General features: G+C 37.7%; 1 long non-coding RNA gene across 16 annotated transcripts in view; it reads left to right on the top strand.

Moving 5' to 3' along the window:
• The first annotated feature begins 2,106 nt into the window (after positions 1–2,106).
• Positions 2,107–21,285, top strand: part of LOC130865366 (uncharacterized) — a 67,471-nt gene continuing 48,292 nt past the window's right edge. For 7 of the 16 annotated variants that reach the window (XR_009056105.1, XR_009056103.1, XR_009056111.1 and 4 more), the window contains exons 1-19: positions 2,107–2,216; positions 3,933–4,001; positions 4,684–4,751; positions 5,898–6,012; positions 6,459–6,519; positions 7,164–7,273; positions 7,439–7,520; positions 8,164–8,240; positions 8,318–8,446; positions 9,339–9,465; positions 9,639–9,688; positions 9,823–10,380; positions 14,247–14,362; positions 14,542–14,684; positions 18,113–18,238; positions 18,952–19,126; positions 20,115–20,141; positions 20,275–20,388; positions 20,803–20,888. This is a non-coding gene — a long non-coding RNA (uncharacterized LOC130865366). Of the gene's footprint in view, positions 2,217–3,925; positions 4,059–4,683; positions 4,752–5,897; positions 6,013–6,458; positions 6,520–7,163; positions 7,274–7,438; positions 7,521–8,163; positions 8,241–8,317; positions 8,447–9,338; positions 9,466–9,638; positions 9,689–9,796; positions 10,381–14,246; positions 14,363–14,541; positions 14,685–18,112; positions 18,239–18,951; positions 19,127–20,114; positions 20,142–20,274; positions 20,389–20,802; positions 20,889–21,285 lie in introns of all 16 variants that reach the window. The other 9 variants (XR_009056116.1, XR_009056113.1, XR_009056112.1 and 6 more) reach the window with 9 other exon arrangements.

Below are 21,285 nucleotides of genomic sequence, written 5' to 3'. Positions count from 1 at the left end.
TGGAGATTCAACTCAGTTCCATATACTTATATGGCAAGATGTCACCAACTGAGCTATCTCCTTATCTCAGTCAATCAATTTCAAGGAACTTTATTTTCTGCAAGAAGTCAGTGATGTCTGGAAACAAAGAAGATTGAGAAATAGGAGATAATGAGTAATGAAGAGACTCCAAAAAATAAAGTCTTAGAAATGAGCTGTATATGTTGGTAACCTTACAGCACTCAGAAAGAAGATAGTGGGAGGAGGATCAGGAGACAGGGGCACCCTTACCTACAGAGTTAATTGTAGGTCAGCTTGAGTTACATGAGATTCTGTCTTAAAATGTGTGTGGGGATATCCTTTTTTTAGGTTGTGATGGAACACCTACTGAAACAGTTTACCTGACATAATGGGAGCTCACCAATTCCAGCCAGACTGGGAAGGAACCAGCATAGGACCAAACTAGACCCTATGAATGTGGGTGGATGAGAGTTGTATGGCTGGGGCAGACTGCGGTGCCACTGACAGTGACGCCAGGATTTATCCCTACTGCTTATACTGGCTTTTTTGGTAATCCATTCTCTTTGTATGGATACCTTGCTCAGCCTAGATATAGTAGGGAGGGCCTTGGACCTTCCCCAAAGCAATGTGCCTTACTCTCTCTGAGGAATGGATGGGGAGTGAAAAGGGGAGGGAGTGGGGATCTGGGATTAATATGTAAAATAAAAATTATAATTTATTTTCTTTTTTTAAAATTAAAATAAAAAATGTGTGGGGAGAAGCTTCATATCCACTTAAGAAGTAATATGTGGCCTCCTTTGAAGTCCAATTCTAGAGCAGCAGCAATGAAAAGATATTTTTGGATAATTACTGATATCAGATCAAAATTGTTCTGTTATAGGTCATTATTTCTCTTTGTGCTTTTGTGAGGAAATGTCTGATTTAGAGATAAATGCTGAAGTGTGTAGTGATAAAATGATATATTCCACAGAAATATACTGGCCAAACGTGGAACTAATAAAGATTCAAAAATATTTATCTAGAGAGACAGGTCAATACAGTTGAATACTGGATAACAATTTAAGAGAGACAGTTAAACCAGAAGAAATATAGATGTTGCAAGAACCCTTATTGTGAGACTGCTCACCAGGGCTTGATAAAAGGTAGTCAGATAAAAGACTTAAGCTGTCTTAACTTGAGAACACAAGTAGAGAGACAAAACATTACTCTTCAACTTCGAACCCTGAGATCAAGGCTTTGTTTTTATTGGAAAGCAGGTAGAATATAGGTGAGGAATTAAATAATTCCTGTTTGACTCCAGTATAAAGGAGAATCTGTGTCCCATTTTCTGACTGCATGTGTGGACTTAGGAGGGCAACCATGAACACAGCTTTTATGTTGTCTGGGATTTCCTTTCTGAAAGGACATATCAAACTTGAATCTAAAATGCAGGGGTGGGGAAGAACTTCATGGGAACCCAGAGAACAGCATCAGACCACGGTAGAATGCATTCTTCATGAGAAAAAGGTGAGGGTGCACTGAAGATGTGGGGCAACTGAGTCAGGCAAGGATGTGGAGCGGCAACAGGTCAGGAGACAACAAGAGGTCAGTAGATTTGCAAGAGAACAACTCTGGTGACCATGCAGAGCCGGGAGAGGCAAAGTTAGGAGACTGGACAGGTGACAGGAAGCAGGTAAGAAAATGTATTGTTTCGCCCAGAAGAATTGCTTCTTGTGCTGATGAATTTTGAAATTTATTTATCATTGGGTTTATTCCTTAAAATATCCTCTAACCAAAGATGTCTGTGTGTGAGAAGGGAATAGAAAGCTGTTTGCTAGGCTAGTCCCTGGGGGGTTGGCTTTAGATCGGGAGTTGTATGGACTTGTTGCTGACAAAGTGAGCTTGCAGGCTTGGGGAACACGATCGCTTCTGTCTGCCTTTCGCCGTTTTTCAGTCCTCCACCCGCCAAGAACAGTAGGTTGTTTTTTGTTGTTATTGTTGTTGTTGTTTCTTGTTTTTTAATCAATTTGCTTATATTTTCGGGCTTAGGTAAATTCTCCATATCAGAAATTCAGACTGACAGCTTACATTGCCAACAAGTGTCCACTAGGTGGAGGCTGCGAACAGCCTGCTGGGAAGCTGAGCATGAGCAGGGTCCGCAGCTGCGCAGAGAAAGAAATGGAGGGTCCTAAACTGACAAGGTCGGCCTCTCTTCGGGGTGAAAGCATTGGCAGGAGGTAAGCCTTGAGATCCGTGGACTGCGAGCCGTGGTGGGCAGCCAGATTCTGAAGAGGGATTCGCTGTAGGAGGGTGGGTGGAAAGGCACTGCGCCATGGGCACTCTTCCCTGGGCTCTTAGCCTAGGTCCAGATCCTCCATTGTCATTTGCTATCTCTTGCTTTGTACTATGCGGTGTACTCAGAACATCTTCGTGGTTTTCCGTGTGCCTCGAAATCATAACATGAAATTTGACGTCTTTCTTCTTTCGTATTTCTCCTCTGTTTCCCTTATCAAGCAATACTGTGAGAAACTGTGTTTTTATTGTTCGATTATTCTCAAAAAATTTTGCAAACAGAGGGAATTGCCATTTATGGGTATACTTTTCTTTAATGTTGCTAAAGAATAATATTTGGCTATTTAAATGACCCATTTCTGCATGTCCTAAAGCAAAGGTTGTGCTTGGGGTTTGATGTGTATCTTGTTATTTTTGCATGTTTCTGTTATGCAACTTATTAAACTAGCAGTATTCCCTTGAAAACCTACATTATCATTGTTTTTTAATTCGGTTTCTAAAATATGCTATTTGATTAAATATTCCTTTTGGATTTCATAGGATGAAAAAATCAGATATGAATTTAAGTCTCTCTCTTTTTTTTTTCTAACCTGCATCCTGGCATTTAGACTTTGTTTGAATTCCTGATGCTACAAGGGAACCTATGCTAATTGTGTTTGTTCTCTGCCAAAGTCTAAGATCCATCATTTCTGTATAGATTCACAGTTTCTTTCAATGAAGATTTTATTAGAGAAGAAAAAATTAACACCAAGTATATTTGTATCCCCAACTATGTAAAAATGTGACCTCATGTCTGATCAAATCCAGTTACATAACCCAAAGATACATGCAGTGATGGCAGAATCAGAAGTTCATACTGAGGAGGCAATGTTATCAACTAAATACAGTGTTCTCAGACAAACTCCCTTTTGGGGGTGGAATCTTCACTTACTTCCTATGCTGCCTGGATCAGATTCCCTTTCTCCACTACTTTCAGAAATCAGGGTCTCTCATAAAATCATAAAAGAGTTATATTGTTTCTCCCATATTACTCCTTAGGGAAAGTCAACTTACTGTTTAATTTAAAGAGTGTGTAGGCTTATCTTTTATGCTATAAACTGCAGATTTTTCCAGAACAATACCATACAAATTATTTTCACTGCCACATAAAAATTATGTGTATCTCACCTGTTCAACCTGACTGTGACCCCAGCACATTGTAGTTACTGAAAATTGTATCAGTTTATCACCTCCTCACCCCCCCTTCACAGTGTCACATAAATGAGTTTATACAGTATTCTGAGTTTCTCCAACTTGATTCCTGACTATATTATTTAATACTATGTCTCTTGTATTATAAAGTGTATTTCATGGTTATTAGTAATTGCTAAGTGTGGAAAGTACTAGAAGTTTTAATATGCTTATAGGATATTCCTATAAGTACTATGGAGAAATGCCTTTTTAAATACTTATTTTTCATTAGGATATTTCTCTTTTAACTTCAGTGTTGCAATGTATTTTATATACTTAGGAAAATATATCTATGTCAGCTATTTAAAGATTATTCTTTGCTCCATTGATTGAGCTGTATTTTCCTTTTTCCCACTATATTTTGTTTCTGTTATCACTTGTCTGCTTTGTTGCTGATATTTTAGGTGTTAATAATTTATTGTAGTTTATAGTTTATCACAGGAAGAACACGGGAGAAGTGAAGTAATCCAGGGGAGGATGTGAGGAGACACAGCTATCAAGTATGTGCCATCCTACAGGATAAGTTCATCTGTCTGCTGGGTATCCTTCAACAACGTGTTCGTTGATTTGAAAAATAAGTACTTATTTTGAGTGCTAAATTTTTATTTCACTAATCTACAAATCTGACCATAAACAGTATCGAAATGTTGTAACCACTACCAGTTTGTCATGGGTTTTGAAAGGAAGAAGTATGTGTCAAGCAGTTCATATTTTTTTTTATTTTCAGGATAGTTTTGAATATACAGGATATACATTTCCATGAAAATTTAAGCGTGGTAGTGTACATTCCAGTGAAAACAGTCAAGTATCCAGCGTTTGGATTGGACCTTTACTTAATTCGAACTCCCCCAGAAATTTATGTGGTATTAACACTATTTAGCTTTATAGTCAATGAACCTGGGGAAATTAAAATTTGTACAGTCCTATTTATTTTTTCCCACAAAATGTAAATAGCTTTAAGTGTATATAGCCTATAGTATTTATTTAGTTTCTTTTCTCTTACTTCTCTGCGTCCATCCCTCCTCTTTTCCATGATTTCCTTTCCTTTGAACATTTTCATTGCTAAACATTCTACTTTCTGTTATTTTGTTTATTACTATTGCTTCTCTAAACATAAAACGACATAAAGCAAAAAAATGTAATGCCTCACTGTGTAATTGCTGCTGTTTTCATACTCTGCAGAAATGCTGCTCCTATCCTACAGTGGCATGGACTGTGGACACAGATGGCCATACCTCAGAGATGGAGTGGTAAATCCAATTGCTACCTGACTTTCATTTCCCAGCATTTTCCAGCTGTTAATTTTCATCTATGAAATCCAATTGAAATTTTATGTTACCACGTACACTGATTATTCAATGAACTCATTTTTATTTCTAATACTATGTTTGTGGATGTGGTCTCCTACTTGCTTTTTTTTTTTTTTTTTTTTTTTTTTGGTTTTTTTGAGACAGGGTTTCTCTGTGGTTTTGAAGCCTGTCCTGGAACTAGCTCTTGTAGACCAGGCTGGTCTCGAACTCACAGAGATCCGCCTGCCTCTGCCTCCCGAGTGCTGGGATTAAAGGTGTGTGCCACCACCACCCAGCTCCTACTTGCTTTTTGGTTGCTTTTTATTTATGTGCATGTTTGTGTATTCATGTGTGAGTATGTGAACATGAGAGTGCATTGTGTCCGAGGTTAGAAGAGGGGATCTGATGTCCTGGAGATAGAATAAGACCTAGTTTTAAGCTGCCTAATGTGAGTGCTAGGCCTGAAACTTGATTTGTTTGCATGAGTGTGACGTGCTCTTAGCTGCTGAGCCATCTTCCATCCCCCAGATTTTCTTTTGATTCAGAAGAATAGGTCCTTTGCAAATAGATGCAGTTTATCTTAACTGTGACATGGAGAAGACATAGAAGAGATAATCATACCTAATATTTGTTTTTCTCATGGATTACCCTGATGGCAAGCTTCAGTACAAGATACAGTAGGAATGCTAAGTCTTGGCATCTTTGTCTCATTTATTTTCTTTGGAGTAGTAAGTTTTGTTCTTTTTTGTTTGTGTGTGTCTGTGTGTCTTCATGACCAACATGTGTTCATGTACCAGTAGACATCAGAGATTAACCTATGGTATTTCAAGTGGCAGACTCCTTGTTTTTGTTTTAAATTTAGTAGATTTTACTTTATGTAAACAACTATTTTGCCAATATATATGTGTATGCAACTCTTTTGTGCCTGGTACCTACTGAGGCCAGAAGAGGGCACTATTTCTCCTAGAAACAGAGTCACTGATGCCTGAGTTACCACATAGTTCCTGGGAATTGAAACCAGGTCTTCTCTGCTGCCCAAGAGGAGAGGGTGCCTGCACTGGCCTTGCCCCACTATCACACTGATGATGATCTCGAATATCACCATAGAATCTTCGTCAGTCGAAGGATGGAGGCAGAGACAGAGACCCTCATCAGAGCAACGGACTGAGCTCCCAAGGTCCAGTTGAAGAGCAGAAAGAGGGAGAAGTCAGGACCTTGGAGGGTTCGTCCACCGCTGAGACAGTGTGCCTGATCTAATGGGAGCTCACCAAATCCAACTGGACCGGGACTAAACGAACATGTGATCAAACCAGCCTCTCTGAATGTGGCTGCCAATGGGGGCATACTAAGAAGCTATCGATAATAGCACTGGGACCTGTTTCTACTGCATGTACTGGCTTTTTGGGACCCTAGTCTATTTGGATGCTCACCTTCCTAGGCCTGGATAGAGCAGGGAGGGCCTTGGACTTCCCACAGGGCAGGGAGGGGGAGGAAGGGAGGTGAGTGGGGGAGTGGGAGAGGAATGGGAGGAGGGGAAGAAGTGTATATTTTTGAATGAAAAAAAAAAAAAGAAACCAGGTCTTCTGGAAAAGCAGCTAGTGCTCCTAACTTTTGAGTCACCTCATTAGATATAGCCACCTTGGTGTTTTTGCTTGTTTGTTTTGACAGGGTGTCTCACTGGGACCCACATCTCACAGATTAGACTGATTTACCAGCTGAGGAACATGAGGTATATGACTGTCTTGACTTTGCATGTTATAAATTATAAATGCATATGCTTATTTTTGTCATTGATTATGTTTTTTGTCATTGATGATGCTTTTTTTAAAAACATAGGTTACAGGTATTGAGAGAAGTTCTACAATGCTGCTGTAGCAAGCACTTTACTGCCTTGGCTGTTTCCCCAGTTTAGTTTGTTTTATTTATAACCTCGAGCAAAGCCTTTTTATAAAACAAACATATGATTCTATGTATTTCACTTAAATGTTAAACAATTTCACTTCAGGACCTAACTGGTGGATTGAAAGACATGTCTTTCGTTTGTTTTTATTGATATTTTATTTAGTGTGTGTATTACATGTGAGTAGTTTGGAGACACATGTTGGGTAGAAACATACAGGGAGTGCACATCTGTTTATTTTTTAGTCTAAAAACTTGAGCCTTTGAAGATATAGTGATGTGTGATTTTTTTTTTATAATGCCATTTTGCTTTAACAAATTCCATTTTCTACATAATGTGTGAAGTGGTTTATTGTGAATCAATGTTGGATTTGTGAAATATTTCCCCTGCCATTCAGATAACTACTCATTTTAAAAATCAGTTTATATGTGTGTAGAATAACACATTAAATATCTCCTTTTTTTCTGATACAGGGTTTCTCTGCAGCTTTGGAGTCTATCCTGGAACTAGCTCTTGTAGATCAGGCTGGCCTTGAACTCACAGAGATCCACCTGCCTCTGCCTCCTGAGTGCTGGGATTAAAGGTGTGCACCATATCTTCTAAATAATTGAATATTTGTGACTCATGTACCCATTGTTCCCATGTTTACTCTTGCTCCTCTTTTGACATCTTTGTTGGAACATTATTTTTCCTTTGTATTTTTTTAAATTTATTTTTAATTTTATATTTGTGCATATTTTGCTTACAGATGTGTCTTTGAGTACCTGCCTGGTGTCTTCAGAGGTCAGAAAATGGTGTGAGATCTCTTGGACCTGGGGTTATAGATATTTGTGAGTTACTATGTGGGTGTTGGGAAACAAACCTGGGTTCTCTGGAAGAGCAGATGTTGCTCTTAACTATTGAGCTGTTCTTTCAGTCTCCTTTCTGTGTTCTTATTTCATATTTGTCTCTAATGTTATGTCATATTTGTGGCATATTTATGTCATATTAGGTGACACTGGCATTGTTTAAAACCTTGTTGAAAGTCTTTAGTCTGTGTTTTGTTTATCAAAAGTTTGTAAAGGGAAATTATTGTGTTTTCTAAAAAATACTTTCTACGTTAAAATATGAACACTCTATGTTCTCATTGTGATTGTTCTGTGTTAATTGTTAACTTGACTGAATCTGAAATCATTTTGGAGGCAAACCCTTGGAAAATATCTGTGAGGGGTTATGTTGGTTATATTAGTTGATATTCAAAGACCCATCTTAACTGTAGGTAGGAACATCCTCTAGGCAGGAGACCCTAGATTGTGTAAAATGACAGCAGGCTGAGAACTAGTATAAATGCATTTATTACTCTCTCCTTTTCATATTGAAAATATTTTTATTGGATATATTCTGATCATTGCTTCCATTCCCCCATCTTTTACCAAACTCTCTCTCCATTTTTTAACCCACCCAAATTCAAACCATTTTTTTCTCTCTCTCTAGAAAACAACTGGACAAGCTCTCTGCTTCTTGCCCGTGGATACGATGAGATCAGCTGCCTCAAGCCCTTGCCTGCCACTGTGAGTTCCCTAATGATGGGATGTAACTTGGAACTGTAAATAAAAACAAACTATTTCTCCTGATTTTTTTTTTCTAGTGAATCATCGCAATTCTACATGGAACTAAACTCCAAACCATCATAGAAGCCCAAAGGGACCTGACCAACTGAGCCTTCAGGAAAACATGCTTAGTGAATCTCAATCTATTTTCCCCAGCAGAGACACAAGTTAGTGGTGCATGGATTAAATATTTGAGATCATGTTTTATTCGCCCTGTAGATGAGGCCATGAGTTTTTATGAGAGGGTGGGGTGCATCAGAGAAGTTGGGAGACAGAGGGAAGGCTACATACAATATAAATAGAGTTCCCACACATGAAATTCTAAAACAAAACAAAAGAAAACAAAATATCAAAAAGCCTCAGAATACAGTGTTCTGAGACTTAATATTTCAACCTTTATTCCTCAATTGCTTTTCTGAAAGGTATTTCCCCAGTTTACTTCACATAGCTGTATGCTTGCCCCTTAGAGTTGTTCTATCTCAAGACTGTTTAGATTTGTGCTTCCCCAAGGCTAAAAAATACTGATTTGTTTTGATTCTCTTTTTGTATCCTCGTAAAACTACTTTGGAGATGTGTCTCTTCAGGGAATCATTTATGGTAGGTAAGATATTCCTCTTTTAATTTTACAGTGCTAAAGCAGTTAATGTATTCAGGGTAGTCATTTGCTCTCATCTGTGCGATTTTCAAATGTATTTCATGGACTGAGTTGTGTGCTCAGGATTCTGTTATTGTTGTTGCTTGTAGTTTCCGTTATGTGATCATTTTATGGTGGTTGTTACTTTGGCTGTTAGCACTTAATAGTACTTGTAATGGACTGCAGTGACAATGAGAAACCTTTAGTAGCCCAGAGAAGATAGGAAAAGAAAAAGGTGCTGAGTGTATCCTGTTCCCTAGGGGTGTGTGCAGGCTAACTACTCGGATGCTCAAGATTGCCTCCCTATTTTCTATATCTCATTGGTAAACATTGTTTTTTTTTGTTTGTTTTTTTGTTTTTTTGTTTTTTTAAATATTTATTTATTTATTATGTATACAGTATTCTTCCTATGTGTATGCCTGAAGACCAGAAGAGGCCACCAGAACTCACTACAGATGGTTGTGAGCCACCATGTGGTTGCTGGGAGTTGAACTCAGGACCTTTGGAAGAGCAGGCAATGCTCTTAACCGCTGAGCCATCTCTCCAGCCCCGGTAAACATTGTTATATCAAAATTAAGCCCTGTTTTTTGTTCACCGCACCTTTGGAGTCTGCACGTTATAGTTAAAATTTCTTAACTTGAATTATTTGCAATGTATCTTTGTTCCAATTTTTACTGTTTTTGGTTTTGTCACTGTATCAACTACACATATCTTTTTTGTTACAGGTTGGACTTTATTTCCATTTCCCCTGGTTGGTGCTGAGATTTTTTGCCAGGTTTGAACCTGTGAAGTCTTGTGTGTTCTGTAACAGTCTCTGTGAGGCCAAATGTTTATTGTTCCTGTTGTGTGTGGAAGAGACTTCATCCTGTTTTTTGCTTTTAAGGTCTTCCTACTTCTCCTCACCCATAGATCCATGAGGCTGGAAGGGAGATGGCTGATGATGAGATCTCATGCAGGATGAAGTGCTCCCAAGTCTCATCTCTGTATATTGTCCCATTGCGAGTCTCTGGGCTATTTCTTATCTACCACAAGAAGAAGCTCCTCTGATGAGAGTTAAGTGATACACTGATTTATGTGCTCTATGGGTCTAGCAATATTCCATTTGGAATCATTTTACTGTTTTGTTCCTTTTGCAGGATAATAGTGGTTTCCCCCAAGGTCCATATCTTTCTATTCTGAGGTTCTTGTAACATATTAACAGTGTCAGGTATGGGGTTTGTTCTATGAAGTGGGCTAGAAGTCCAATCGAAGAGGGGGGGCGATTACTCCAATAATATTGGTGCCACTATTACACCTGTATATTGTGCAGGCATGTCACGATTGAAGGTTGCAAAGTTTATTACTGAGTGATAATGGTTATTTGTTTGTTCCTCCCCCAACATACAGAGTACCTTCCAGCACTATGAACATTAAGGATAAAGCTTCTAGTTGGGTATCAGCCCAATTTCTCCATGTTTGATGACAGAAGTAAGTAGTATCTATATACAAAATTGTGCCATTACCTTCAGGTTTAGAGAATAGCCAAATATCCTTGGCAATAGCTTTCTTGGAGGTATCTATAGCATCACTGTTTGCCAAAACTCAACAAAAAACAACCCACTCCTAACACTAGAGGTTTTATTTTGTGGTGTAAGATATCTAGTTGGGATATTTCCTCTTCTATTTTATGGTGACTACCTTTGTATTCCTTTTATATATATAGGAAGCTTCTAAAACTTTTCAAAATGTTCATATATAAGTACTATATTCAGATAATTCACAGACATCATTGGTTCTTTCAATATCTATCCAACTAGCTCTCAGTTCATGACCTCTTCTTTTAATTATTATTGCTACATACATGTTATTATGGATATCTAGCTAGCAAGCGTTAAGTTCATTAGATGGTGCTCATATGTACATGTATTTAGGGATAGCTTATGATATTTGCATAAGCTTTTTTTGGTATCCCATTGGCCAACAACTCAGCAAAAATAATCAATTCCTGACACTTAAAGTTTTATTTGATGGTGAAAGATCCCTAGCTGGAGTGTTGACTCCTGCATTATATTGCATGATATTGGGACCAACAGGATCCCAAATAGTCACTGTGATCAGAGGACCTATTAACAGATCTATCACTGGAGAAGACTGATTATCCTTCTTTTATTATTCACTAATTCCTTTTAGCTCTTAAGTGTGGGACCTTGTGATATTTTTATCGTACACATTGGAATATCAACTTGTGTAGCGATGGTGCCGATCTGCTTTTGGTATCCCTATTGTTGATATTTCATGGGAATGGTTTCCTGACTGTATGTAGAAGATTGTTTCTCATAGCAGACAGCCCACTCCACTGGATGTGAGTCTTTCTGACCCCTTTCTGCAACGTTATCTATGTCTTGGGTTCATCTTGGGTTCAGAATGACTTTTCTGTTTTGATTTCACAGCTAAGATTCATCACCTCGCTGTCAGTTGCTGTTTCTTTTGACCAGTTGTGTATTTCTATAATAGTTCCTATGTGTTACAAAAATGAAACTTTTTTGCTAAGGGTGAGAGTTTTACTTATCAGTGGGTCCAAGAATAGCTATTGAAAATGCAATTAGAAATTATATTGGTTTAGAAAATTGACAACAGTATGTTTTCTTGCAGGGCTTACAACTTCACTAGCTATGGGTTTTTGGCTAGGTTTAGCATATCTAACTATATCAAACATAAATTTTCTCCATTGGTATGGTTTAAGTCTGTATTACCTACCATAAATATAACAATAAACTATTTGAATACTTGTTTATACCATCAAGCCACCAATATCCTAGTAAGGGCTAAGCTTTTGGAAATGATGACACTTGAGGAAAGTTGCTAAAATAAAGAAGTTTCTCTAGAATTTATGTAGCATGGCTAGCTGCACTGTTTATATTAGCTTGCCATGGTAGTAAACTGTCGACCAAATACAAAGCTGAATGAAATAGGAGACTCTCATTTTCACTTTAATACCACGATGTGTTCTAAAATGGATTTCCCTTCATTGGAGAACTGAATGAAGCTAGGTGAAAGTTTGACAAAATATTGGTTCAGAGGTTTAATGTATGGTAGAGTGAGTTGTGTTGCTCTTGTTTTATTGTATAAGTGGGACTAATAGGGGAACAGCACAGACACTTCTCTATTTCCTTAGATTTCGGTCTGGCATTCAGAGCACTAAAATTGAAACATGAGGAGGATCTCAGAGGGGAGTCGCTGAGATGTTGTAGGAAAAGGCTGGAGATTTCCATAGAGTGACCAGCATTGTGGTTTATGTATAATAGTCAGTATACTATTTCTCATTTTTATGTCAGTGTAGATCTGGGGAGGTGGCTCAGTCAGAAAAGTGCTTGCATTACAGATATGAATGCCCAGGTTTCATTTTTATCCAATATACAATATAAAAAGACAGGAGTAATGGTTTGGGCAAGCATTTCTAGGACATGAAGGGAAATGATAGTCTGATCGCTGAATACTGTCGGCCAGCCAGGCTATACTATTTAGATGTTTGCAGTTAACTGAACTGAGATATGCTGTCTCAAATGAGCCAGAGGAAGTAGACATCTGCATCATAACATTATTTGTGATGGTGAAAGAAATGCTGAACAGATGAACTCTCAAGAACTAAGACTTCTTGCACAAACAAGGCTTGTGAAATATCCCACCAATGTCCCGTCATGGCTGAAGGAAGACCTAAGGAAGTTCCAACTCTGAGTGTGTATTGACACTTGATTGCCTTCAGAGACACGACGTAGTCAGATTCCTCCAGGGACATTGAGTGGGAGGCTGTTCATTACAAAATGTTCATTACAAAGTAGGTTGTCCCATAGTCATGCATACACATACAAATGGAATTGGTATAAAAAAGAGAGAATACATGAAAATGCAATAAAATGATGATATGATGATAGTAGGGTTAAGAGAGGAAAGTTTTGATTAGGAAATGGTGGGTAGATTTTTCACAACTGAATATTTATATATTGATACTGAGTAAAAATATTTCTTCAAAGATGAGGACCAACTGAGAAAAACAGGGTTTAGCATCAGAAAAGATGGTTTAGTGAGCCAGTAGAGACAAATCAACAAAGGTCATCCAACAAGAGAAGTATCTCATCACAGATCGTAGAGCAAAAAGTTTGCATGACAAACAGGATGATTTAGACTGATGAATGAGTAGCAACTTAAGGTAAAGGTAAGGGTTTGATGAGATATGGATTGTTGTAGGAACAATAGTAATAAGACTAGAGACAGAAGAAGAGAGAAAAGGGAGGGTAAGGACATATCCCTTATTGGTGTGCACAGCTTTACTCAAAAGCTTCTATTTCCTCCTGACTTTGGAGCAAACAGGCATGTAGGATTCCAGGAGGTCTCATGGTAACTAAGCAGGAGTTTCTATCCTCTTCTGCTTGTAGTGTCTGAGAAGCTAGACTCATTGGAGCAACGTAGATTTTGGGGATTTGACTTGCAGCTAGGATCTTCACACTGAGAAACATCTCTTATTTTTCCTCCTTCTGCTCTTCAACTGGACCTTGGGAGCTCAGTTCAGTGCTCCGATGTGGGTCTCTGAAGGTTCTATGGTGATATTCAAGATAGTCATCAGTCTGACTACGGGACAAAGCCAGTTTAGGCACCCTTTCCTCCACTGCCCAGGGTCCTAGCTGGGGGACATCCCCGTGGACATCTGGGAACTCCTCTAGATCTTGCCAACTCCACAATGCCTCCCTTAATTAAAATATCGTCTTCCCTGCTTCCATATCTGAGTCCCACTCTTGGGCCTCTTTTTCTCCTGTTAAGCTGCCTTGTCCTACCTTTATATGAAGGCCTTTTCCCTTGTCGGGTTGTATCTTATTTTGTAAGTTTTGTTGTTGTCTCTTTGAGCCCTGCTCTTTTCTGAGGGGACAAGGGAGGTGGGGGCTGGGCCTGAGAAGTTTGCAAACTTTGGTAGGGATATATTGGTATGAGAAAAGAATCTATTTTCAGTATAAACATAGAAACAAAGAAGTGTGAGTGGAGTGTTGTAATGCTATTTGTATTGTATCTTCATAATAATTTAATTGAAACTAGCTTTCTTGTGGTTCTGTACAAATTTTACAATTATTTTTATCATTAGCACAAAGTAATAACATATATAGGAACCTATATAGCCACTGCACATAATATCTGTTCATGCTTAATTCATAATAATATTAAGATTTCTTGTCTAGGAATTTGGGATATTCTAAACCTTATAGTGATCTTACTAATCATCTGAAAATGATTTACTGCTTGTGTACATATTTTACAATTATTGTTTATTTCTAAACATTTGATTTCCTTATTTTATGTTGATGCAGGGTCTCACCATGCTGCTCATGATAATCTCAGACTCAGGCACAGAGGAGGGACTTCTCGCCTGTCTCCTGTGTATCTTTCACTGAGGATACAAACCACACAGCAAGCTGGTGGTATTGTATGATGAAGTGTTTTCTGTCTTTCATTTTCCATTGTTAGTTTCTTATGTGTAAATTCAGCTGAAATTTTATACTCATGTATTTTCAGATTTTCTGGGTATACTTTAAAACCTGGATATATTTGTGCATTTCCTGTTATTTCTTTCCCACTAGAACTCATTTGTCTTCCTTGTCATAGGTAATAGAATGTCGACCTACTGTTCTTTTTCTTGAATAATTTGCCTGAGATCAACATTCAGTCAATGATCGGTGAAGCAGCATCCACCTGAATCTTCTCCTTTATAACCACTGGGAAAGTACTGAGCCTTGTCAGAGTCCTAGGTATGTTTTCTTCATTCAAATCCATTAAATGTCAGATCCGTATATGACCAGTTTGCTGGGCTTTGTTTTCTTTTATTTAGCTTTCTTAAAAATAATTTTTATGTATTTACACAATCAGTTTTAGGAATTTTTATTCTTAATTCTTCTTAATTCTTTCTTCTGCTGAAACCCTACATTTTAAGTCTCCTTACCATTTTTTTATTTAAGAAAATTGAGAATTTTATAAGAGACTAGAGTATATACATAATTTTTCATCTCTCTCTCCAATGCATTCTGTGTACTCAGCTCTCCACTCTCAAATTCATGACCCCTTCATGAACAGGTCTCAACCTGTGGGTTATGACCTATTGGAGGATCAAATGATCCTTTCACAGGGGTTGTCTGAGACCATTGGAAAGCACAGATATTTACATTATGATTCAGAATAGCACCAAAATTACAGTTATGAAGTAGCAATCAAAATGATTTTATAGTAGGGGTTGGACACCACGAGATGAGGGAATGAATTAAGGTGCCAGAACCTTAGGAAGGTTGAAAACCACTGCTCTTCATTATTACTATTGTTACATCCAAACATGTATCTACACACAGATACAAACACATATATGCGTTTGTGTGCAAATACAACCTGCTGATCTATCTACTATTCCTACATTAATCTGTGCTTGTAAGGATAAGACTTCATAATTCAGTTAGGGATTATAATGAGTTATGAAAGTGGTTCTCTAAGTTTCTCTATGTTTCAAGGACTTACTACCCTTATGAAGTTAGCTGTGTTATAGCTTATCATTTACATCTTGTCACCCAGGCTTTAAGTTCAAATAGTAGGTACTAGTTATTGAAAATATATAAGTGCATGAGGGCACCATTAGTGATATTTTGCCAAGCAGGTCATGGTCATTCAAGTGCATCATAACTGTGCTGGATAGTTGATGACTTTACTCGCTAACAGCTTTTACAAACACTTCTTGGATTATGAAAATAAAAGCTAGTCCTCAGGGACCAGGCTTTTATGAGGTTTCAGTTCAAATTCTCAGAGACCCAAATCTAAGATGCAGTGATTTCAACAATAGGAACTTTGCTGTCAATTCTTGGAAGCAACCAAGTGCAATAGACTATACTCTTGTGCTAGTTTGCTGGACTGCCTTTATCAATGACTCGAAAGTAGTATTATCTTGACTGGCTCGGAGTTTTGCTTAGATATCCATGACTTCTGGTGGATGGACAAATTATCTTCCAAATTGTGTATAATTTTGTATAAACATGTATACATATATTTACATTCATAATACGTGTATTATAAAAATATACAAATATATATTATAAGTATATGTATATATATATTTGGAGTAAAAATAAAATGATTCTCTTGTCAATTTTTACTGTCCTCAGTGTTTCTATTTAGTTCTGAAATTTTACTTCTTCAATCCTCGTAGAACTGCTTTGAGTAATGTCTATTAAAATTATTACTTATATAGTAGAATATTTTTTATGGTCCCCCTTTTTTTTAAATAAAATTTTTTATTAAAAATTACCGCCTCCTCCCCGCCTCCCTTTCCCCCCACTCCCCACGCTCCACTCCCCTCCTCCTCCCTCTCCAGTCCAAAGAGCTGTCAGGGTTCCCTGCCCTGTGGGCCAACGTCCTCTCCCCCCTCCATCCAGGTCTAGGAAGGTGAGCATCCAAACTGGCTAGGTTCCCACAAAGCCAGTACATGCAGTAGGATCAAAACTCAGTGCCATTGTCCTTGGCTTCTCAGCAGCCCTCAATTGTCCACCATATTCAGAGAGTCCGGTTTTATCCCATGCATTTTCAGTCCCAGTCCAGCTGGCCTTGGTGAGCTCCCAATAGATCAGCCCCATCATCTCAGTGGGTGGGTGCCCCCCTCGCGGTCTTGACTTCCTTGCTCATGTTCTCCCTCCTTCTGTTCCTCATTTGGACCTTGGGAGCTCAGTCCACTGCTCCAGTGTGGGTCTCTGTCTCTATCTCCATCCATCACCAGATGAAGGTTCTATGGTGATATAGTAGAATATTTTATCTTTTCTGATCAGTTCAGTGAACTTATCCAATGTGATCTGAAAAGACTTGATTCTACTGATTGTGTTGTGCTGTCTTTTTCAATAAGTTATGTCAGGGTCTATTGTTGATTTTTTAAAGCTTCTCTTGATTTTTTTTTTGAGTCTTTTTGTACAGTGGTTGTTGTTTTCTGTGTTATCATTTCGTTGGTATCCTTGATTCATGACAGTAATTACAATAGGAATTTAGGTAGTGGAGGAAGTCCTTGAAGAGGCATGTAGCAATGTACCTCAACACATGGGGCGTTTGTGCATACTGCCTTTCTATGTTCTCGGTTTCCTCCCTTCACTTTACCTCTCTAGCAAACATCATTCCTCCCGAGTCCAATATTTGTGACATCCTACCTGTTTGAGTGTATCATTCCTTTTACAAAATGCATATTTTGTGTTTATTATGATGTGTTCTTTTCTTTCAGTAATTCCTGCCTCATGTTATTAATCATTTTTCATTAGTGCTATAAAATTAACACTTAAGTTATTGCTGTTCAATCCTCTAATTTATGTATATGTTGGTATATGACCAATTTTAATCTGTTATGTTCACTGTTGAGTCAGAAGTTCAATTTTCATATTGCTTCAACTTGTTCCCATAATTTTGGGAATTATTTTGTCTACTGCAAATCTCACAAGTGTTTGAGAGTCATCGACTTTAAATATAAGTGTTTTAAGCTAGGAAGATTGCCGACTTGTATAATCTTTTTCATGGAAGATATGGTGTTGGCTCCTTAGCACTTACAGAAACAAACAAATAGACAAACAGAGCAAGATTGTGTGCCACTGTTATCCCAGAATAATGTGACAATCTAATAAACTTCTGAACTCTAGGATCAGTGCCGGGTACTGTCTCAAAAAAAGCAGAATTGGACTGATGAAAAATCGGATATTGACCTAGCATCTGTACACCTCTGCATATATTGCTGCATCCCCACACAGCCTTAATCATATACCCGAATGCTATTTAAGTGCTTAATTTGGTACATAGTTTTATTTCACCAATCTAGTTTAACTATATACTATTTTCAAATGTTTTCAGTGAAACTAATTTGTCATAAGTTTTGAAACAGATCAAAAGTTCAACACTTCCATTGTTCATTTTCTTTATCTGATATTGTGTTAATGTTGACTATATTATGGCAGTTCCTTGTGAAGTTTACATAAGTTTGTCCTTGGAATGAAAAGTAAGATACCTGTCTTTGGATAGGGATACTCTTATTCCCTAATAGCTTTGATAGTTCCTGATTTAAGACTATGAATTGCGACATTAAAAATAAATTGGTGTTATTAATAATCTTCAATGAATATTTGTAGCTTTAAGTATTCTTATACTAATTTATCCCTGTGTTTTTTCATTTTAGGAATCTTGCATATTTCTGATACTGTGTCTGACTGCTGCTTGGTGAGGTAGTAGTTCAAGCCATAAAGCCGTGCTCCTCTTCCCATCCTGAGAAGCTCACAATGGAGACCATTACACTTATCATATGGTATTATAAAATCAGTTGCTTTCCCTTTTTTGATAAAAATGCATTTTATTAATTCTTTGAGAGTGTCATGTATTATATTCCAATAGTATCCATTTCCTTCCCTGTCTCCTCCCAGATCTGCTTCCTTATTCTCTTTTCATTCAATTTCGTGTCATCTTTCTGGACGTAGATAGAAGGACCTTGGTCTTCCCGCAGGGCAGGGAATTTGGACTGCTCTTCAGTAACGAGAGGGAGGGGGAATGGAGTGGGGGGAGGAGAAGAGGAGTGGGGATAGGGGGAGGGAAGTGGGGGGAGGGCAATATTTGGGAGGAGGGGAGGGAAATGGGAAATGGGGAGCAGGTGGAAATTTTAATTAAAAAAGAATAAAAATAAATAAATAAGTAAAAAAAAAAAATTCTAGTCCCATTAGTATTGCCTATAGTCTCAGCTGTGTGGTCATCCAGTGGAACACGTTAGATCCCGGGGCCACACCTTTAAAGAAAGTTCACTCTTACCCCCTAATACTGTCAGTTATCAATGGCTCCTCATCTAGGTGTGGGACTTCATTCCCATCTCCCTTTTTCAAAATTCTTGGCTAAATTTTTGTCTGAGTCAAACGTGCACAGGTTTTGTGCATGTTGTCACATCCACTGTGAGTTTGTACATGCAAATTTCCTCTTGTGTCTAGAGAAAACTGTTTCCTTGTGGTTTTCTCTCTCTTCTGGTCCTTACAGGCTTTCTCTTCCCTCGTCTGCAATGGTCACTGAGCCTTGGGAGGAGGACTGTGTGATACAGATGCCCCATGTTCAACATGTTCAGCAAACTCAGTCACTCATTCTCTGCACCCTGATCGGTTGTAGGCTTCTGAATTAATTGCTTTTTACTGCAAAGAGAAGCTCCTCTGCCAAGGTCTAGTTATGCACTCATCTGTGGGTTAACAAGAAGTAGTTAGGAGTCACGTTGATGACATGTACCATTATCAGAGCAGTAGCTGTAGGTTCTCCCCTGGGGCCTAGAACCAATAGCCAAGGTTATTGATCCCCATGTCAGCACAGGATTCTGTTTCATCCTGTGTTCTGGGACTTCAATCCAATCAGAAAGCATCCGCTTATTCCTATGGCATCCATACCATTGTAGTGCAAGTGGGCATGTCCTGTCAGGTGGGTTGTTTCTGTAGCTTGCAGGACCCATAGCCACATAAGACTAATAATTACTCTCTCCTCCAACACTATGGGAAACCATTCAGTAGGGATGAAACTTCCAGGTCTGTATCATCTCCATTTTTCTAGGTTCTATGATTCAAGTATGTGGTGCCTTTAGTTACAGGGTATTACTCTAGAATTTGGGAGGGTAACTAATTCCATTGGCAATGGCCTTTAACATTTGGGGACTTAAGAGACCTCACAGGCCAACAGCTCCAAGAAAGGTAACCTACTGCTGACTTTGGATTTTTGTTTGCCTACAGTGTCTGGTAGTGGCATTGCTACCCCGTTACAGTGCAGCTCCATTTAAGTTCTTCCTCTGGATGTATATATTTATATTTTAAGAAATTTCTTTACTACTGGTTTTTATAGGACTTAAAGGTCTTTAGTGTTACTTATCCCACTCTATTCCCTCCTTTATTCCTAAGAATTGTAATCATAACTTTTATAAATAATTTAAAGATTTAAAGAAAAAGCCAAGTGCCTGGAGAGAAAATTATGAAATCATCCAATCATTTTAGGTCTCATATATGTTCTGGAGTTTCTTTTAAGAAGAAATTTAACTGCACTAATTCAGAATTACTGAACGATTTTGAGGTTTTTGATTTATGTTTTGGTAACTTGTCAAAAATAAGTATTTTCTTATATTCCTAACTCTAGCATGGTAAAGTTTATATTTTCCTTTCACCTGGCAGTGTTCAAGGCACAGAAATAGCAGCCAGGTAAGCCACAAACAAGGAAGTTACATTTTTTTATTGTTTTCATAGTGCTATATGTTTTCCCCCATGCTTCCAATTTACTCAGGAGATCTTGTCTTTTTCTTATACTAATTTATCCCTGTGTTTTTCATTTTAGGAATGTTGCGTATTTCTGATACTGTGTCGGGAGGTAGTAGTTCAAGCCATAAAGCTGTGCTTCCGCTTCCCATCCTGAGAAGCTCACACCGGAGACCATTACTCTTAGTCTATGGTATTATAAAATCAGTTGCTTTTCAAAAAGTGTTTTTTAAATTCTTGATTACTTATGCAGATAGTTAGATTAAAATTTATATTTTATCTTCTCAGTTTGCAGACATTATTATACCTAAGAATATTTTTTAAACTACTTAATGTTTTTCAGTACATAAAAATTGTAGATTATATTATTTGCCTTAAGCACCAGACATCTATGAGATGGAAATGTATACTTATTACTTTCTTCACTAACTGTATTGAAAAAGCCCTCCATGACAATAAGAAATGGAGACAATAAGCTGCTTATTATTAGTTACTATTCAAGCCTGTTCTTTAATTATCACATATGTTACTTCCATACATAATATATTTTATATATTTTATAAGTTTTTATTTTGATTATTAATTTTGTCTTATTTATATCCTCTAGGCATGTGGACCTGCTTTATCAGGGTTTTGATGAGTTTGATACCAAACAGAAACAAAGAGTGACTTTGAAAATGTCATTTTATTTGAGTATGTTTCTCAGTTATTTGTTAAGTAGTAGCCTCAGTTCTTTAAATAACTGCCATTTTCCACAAGGGAAATTTTACTGAGTGGTCAGGAAATGATACACAGCAACAACTGTATGAGCTTAGAAGAAGATCCAGACAAAGTTTAAATTATTTTCCTCAGTCTTTACCAAAAATCAAATCCTTATTAGTAACCAGTGGTATATATAAGTATTGTATGAACATTGAAAACAGTTGTTTTTAATGGAAAAGTTATATAACTAGTCATAAGTACCGTGTGATATCCTTGTAAGGTGTAAAATGGAGAAAATGTTGACGCTTGAGCAAAATTGTTAAAGTGAGTGGATATCATAAAGTTTACTATGTAGATATCACAAACTGTCAACAATGGTGTTAACACC

Source organism: Chionomys nivalis, chromosome 23 (assembly GCF_950005125.1).
Source record: "Chionomys nivalis chromosome 23, mChiNiv1.1, whole genome shotgun sequence".
Classification (NCBI taxonomy): domain Eukaryota; kingdom Metazoa; phylum Chordata; class Mammalia; order Rodentia; family Cricetidae; genus Chionomys; species Chionomys nivalis.
Note: the sequence above shows the minus strand (reverse complement) of the source record. Positions and strands in the feature narration are given on the sequence as shown.